This window comes from Tripterygium wilfordii, chromosome 2 (assembly GCF_013401445.1).
Source record: "Tripterygium wilfordii isolate XIE 37 chromosome 2, ASM1340144v1, whole genome shotgun sequence".
Taxonomy (NCBI): Eukaryota; Viridiplantae; Streptophyta; class Magnoliopsida; order Celastrales; family Celastraceae; genus Tripterygium; species Tripterygium wilfordii.
The window spans coordinates 5,465,939-5,470,959 of NC_052233.1; the positions used below are offsets into that span (position 1 = coordinate 5,465,939).

Consider the following 5,021-nt stretch of genomic DNA (forward strand, 5'->3'; position numbering starts at 1 on the left):
TCATGAACCTTTTTTGATAAGCCACAAATATATATCAGCAAAGGAGAACAAAACAGCAGGGCATCGGAATAGATGACCTGAGGAAATCTTTTTACAAACCAGATTAAGCAAGAAAAAAACAAAAGACAAGAAGCAACATAAACTTCAACTAAAAGAGGAGAACAAAGAGTAGGCAAAAAGAAAACAAGCTAAATGCAAAGCTTTCTTGAGCTTAGCAAAGGTGAGCCATAAGATGTCAATAAACTGTGGAGATGATAATGGAAATTTGCAGTGAATCATAAGCCGAGAAGTGAAATGAAATGAAATGTTGAGGCGGATCTTTCCCATTATCTGTAGTCATTTTGCAAGGCGGCTAATCTTTCCAACATACATGAAGCTGAAGGTGTTCCATTTGTTGGAAGCTTACAAGGTCTCTGAAGCAATAGTAAAGATTACCTGCAAAAACTTGTGTAGTACCCGGTTTTCGTCCGGCCCAAAAAATAGAAAAATAGAAAAATTAAAAATGTGAAATCCAAAATAAAAATTAAAGGAAGGAAAATGAAGTCCAAACTTGTGTCTTTGTTTAAAAGCCTGTAGATTCATAAATTCAAAATTTAAGGCCCAATTCCTAAGTTTTGGCCCAATTATCAAAAACAAAATCCTAGAAAATATCTACAGAATAAAAATAAATTAAATGAAAAAATTAAAAGTGAAAAAACCAAAAAGAATAGCCACCTTGGTTAAAAGGAAAGAAAAAGTAAAGGCAAAATGGACAAATTGAAAGAACTAGGGTTTTAGGAGAGAGGGGGTCTCATTCTCTCTTAGTATAAAAGAAAGGCAACATTCTTTGAGAGGGAGGAGAAGGGAAGCAGCCGCACAAGGAAAGGGAGAAAAAAAACAAAAAGAGAGAAAGGAGGAAGGCAGCCGCACAACACAGAGGAAAGGGGACAAAAAAGAAGAAAAAAGAGAGGAGGAAAAAACGGGAGAGGAGAAGAGAGCAAAAAGAAATCGCCGGAAACAGAGTGAAGAAAACAGAAAGGGAAAAGGAGAATCGGGAGAAGAAAAGAAAGGGAGAATCGAGAGAAGAATAGGGTTTTGCTTCCACTGGTTTCGTTGATCTAAGAAGGTAGTAGCTAATTCGTAGTCTGATCTGATTCCACTCCTCTGTTTTTGTTCTCCTGATTCTATTTTTGCAATTGCCGAGGTCCATCCTTGAGAGAGCATTTTTCTGTCATTCTCTGGTTTCGTTTCTCTGCTCATCCTTTGTCATACTTTGCATTCTCTGGTTTTTCTGCATCTGTCATATTTTTTTTTTGCTCATATTTCTGTCATATTTTCTTTGGTTTCGTTTTTTTTGATGGCTGGTATATGGGTATATATGTTGTATGTATATAGCGTGCTTGTATATATGTGTTCATATGTGTTTGTATATGTTTTGTGTGTGTATATATATGATATGCCAATTATATTCATATAATTGTGCATCCTTTTATATGAAATCTTGCATTGTTTAAGAGTTAATTCGAATTATATGCTGCTTAAAGAGTGTTATTTGCACATTTCAGGTTCCGGAGCATAAATGGAAGAAAAGCAGCTTAATGGATAGGAATAAGCAAGAAATTGGACCCGGAGGGAAAAACCGATCGATCGGCCCAAATGTCCGATCGATCGGATGCTGATTTAGCTGAATTGGACAGTGGAAAATTCCGATCGATCGGGCCAAAAACCGATCGATCGGCCAGAGTAGTCTCGCGAATTTTTAGGCCTTTAAATGTCCGAAATCAACCTAAAGTCAAGAAAGACCAGCTCAAAACGACATCATCCTGTGAGATAAACGACTCTGGGTCATGAGGAGTATAAAAGGAATAAGTTGCTAGGTTTTGGGGGGGTTGGAACTTTGGAGAAATTCTCTCAAGCTTGGACGGCAGCCCTTGGGAGCTCAAGCTAGAATTTCAGGGGTTTCATCTAATTTCTTCTCATTTCTTGTATTAAATGACTGCTAGTATGGATTTCAAGTTGTATTTCGTGATTATGAGGAACTAATCCTCTAACTAGGGGTCCTAATGGAACCCCTCTTTGAATGTTGAATGAACTTGATTTTTAGTCTTTAATCTCTCTTATTGTTGTTGATTTTCTATGGATACACTTATTGCTTTCAAATGCTTGATCACCATCTGAATGATTTTTAGCTTGAGTTGAGTCCGGAAGGATAGGCCTAAGGTTGCAAGAATCCATAGAAAACATAAGTTGAATGAACTATAGAAATATAGGTTTATGACTTATGCAATTGTTAAGTGATTTCCATTGATCTTAATGGGTTTACAATGTACTAATCCGAGTGTTAGGAATAACCCGGATTTATGTTGAAAACACATTCGATGTATCTAGGAATAGAACATTGAATAGAGTGGGAAATTGATTGTCAACAACTAATTTGAGAATTGAGAGTTAAAGAATCAATGGAGTTCAATTGGATGAGAGGTGGTGAAATTAGGAACCCTAGTGTTTAACTTTCTTGGAAATTAAATTGTCGTTTGTTGTTAGTTAATTGTTCAATTTGTTACTTACTTAGTGATTTTGCAGTTGCTTGTTAGCTTTGAATGACCACAATCACAATTCGCATTACCAATTAGTGTAATAATTGTTTGAATTGACTTTGAAGTTGAATTTGCCAAAATATCCTCGTGGGAACGATACTCTACTCATTCTTTATTACTTGTGCGACTTGTCCGCTTGCGAATAATTTCACAACAAGTTTTTGGCGCCGTTGCCGGGGATTGAGGCAAATTTTTATTTTTGTGTCAATTTAGGAAATTTTTGTGCTAATTCGGTTTTTAATTTTCTGCAGAAATTATTTCCTCTTGTATGAGCTTGGGAACACGTTCTTCTAATCCAGAATTAATTGCTATTGATTTGGAGATTGAAAGGACTCTTCACAATCTTAGACGAGAGCTTATTAATAAGCAAATGGAAGGCTTTGGGGACAATCAAGGAAGGGGAAATCTTGGTGATCTTGGTGGAGCTGTAAATGTGAATGGTGGCAATGGTAATGGTGGAGGTGTTAATGTAAGACATGGTGATGATGAGGTTGAAGGTCCCCCTAGACAATTTGATCCTCGCTCTCTCGAGGATTGTGCTAGGCCTACTTGGGACACCAATCCTTCAAGCATCCGCTATCCCCCTATCAATGCTACTAATTTTGAGATCAAGCCGGCTATCATCAACATTATCTCTAATTCAGTGGTTTTCTATGGTCTTCCTAATGAAGAGCCCAATATTCATCTTCGCTCTTTCTTGCATGTGTGCACCACTTTTGGGATTAACGGAGCTTCTAAGGATGCTATCTTGTTGAGGTTATTCCCATTTTCTTTGAGGGACAAGGCTAAGGGATGGTTGATGTCATTGCCTCCCAACTCTATCACCACTTGGGATGAGATGGCGGAGCAATTCTTGACGAAATTCTTTCCTCCAAGCAAGGCGGTGCTAATTAGGGCGGATATCATGTCTTTTGCCCAAAAGGATTTTGAATCATTTTATGAAGCTTGGGAGCGCTTTAAAGGAATTATTCGAAGTTGCCCAAATCATGGCCTCCCGGAATGGGTAGTGTACCAAGCTTTTTATAATGGTTTGAGCATGCATACTAAGGAGACTATTAATGCAGCTGCGGGAGGTTCATTCATGACCAAGAATCAAGAGGAGGCTAGAGAATTACTGGAAAAAGTGGCCAAAACCACTAACTCTTGGTCTTCGGAGAGGGGGAATCCAAAGCAAGGAGGAAGTTTTAGAGATGATGAAGTTATGTCTACCTTGGCTATAATGGCAAAGAAGATTGAGGCATTGACACTAAATCAAGCTCAAGGAGTACATGCTATGCAAAGCACACCTTCTCATATGTCTTGTGATTATTGTTGTAGTACTAACCATCACACCGGAGAATGCTTGATCACTAATGCATCTTCGTCTCAAGGTGAGCAAGTTAATGCTATTGGAGGTGGATATTACAGTCGGCCCCGAAATGATCCATACTCAAACTTCTATAATCCGAGGTTTCGGAATCATCCAAACTTCTCTTGGAGCAACAATAAAAATGTGCAAAACCCCCCCCTCAACAAATTCAGCCACAAGAGAAAAGGAGGGATATCGATGAAATATTTGCTAAAATGGCCGGAAGTATGGAGGCATTAGCCAACAACACCAACAATTTCATTAGCAAGACTGATTCTGCATTACAAACTCAAGCATCAATGATTCAGAATCAAGGGGCATCCATTAGAAATCTTGAAATACAAGTGGGGCAGCTAGCTAATGCTCTATCATCAAGAGAAAAAGGGGAACTCCCTAGCCAAACGGAAGTGAATCCAAAAGGTAAAGATCATTGTTATGCTATCACCTTACGGAATGGGAATCTAGTAAAAACTGCTGCTGATCTCGATGCTGAAAAAGCGGAAAAATTGAAAGATGCAGAATTGCAGAAAAATGCAGTTGAGGAAGAACAGAGTCCAAATCCGATCGATCGGACCTCATACCCGATCGATCGGAGCTCTGAAGTTGCAAATGAGACAGGAGAAAAATCCGATCGATCGGCTACAATTCCGATCGATCGGACCACTGCAGACCAAAATGAAAGTGTTGAAAATATGCAGAAAAGCAAGGATGTGCAGTCCCGGTATGCAGTTGAATTGGATTGGCCTGATAGTTCATTGCCAGCACCTCCAATTAAAGCATATGTACCTCCAATTCCTTTTCCACAAAGGTTGAAAAACACCAAGACGGATTCTCAATTCTCAAAGTTTCTTGATGTGTTCAAGAAATTGCAGATAAACATACCTTTTGCCGAAGCTTTGGAGCAGATGCCCAGCTATGCCAAGTTTATGAAGGAGATTCTTTCTAAGAAGCGGAGGTTGAAGGATTATGAGAGTGTCCAGTTGACAGAGGAGTGTAGTGCAATAGTGCAGCAAAAGCTTCCAATTAAGAAGAAAGATCCAGGAAGTTTCACTATTCCTTGCACTATTGGCAGTACAGTGATTGAAAGGGCATTATGT

General features: G+C 38.8%; 1 non-coding gene across 1 annotated transcript; it reads right to left on the minus strand.

The window, feature by feature from the left end:
* Nucleotides 1-3,462: 3,462 nt before the first annotated feature.
* Nucleotides 3,463-3,569, minus strand: LOC119983920. Its single transcript, XR_005464797.1, has one exon. It is a non-coding gene; the product is annotated as a small nucleolar RNA R71 (small nucleolar RNA).
* Nucleotides 3,570-5,021: the final 1,452 nt, after the last annotated feature.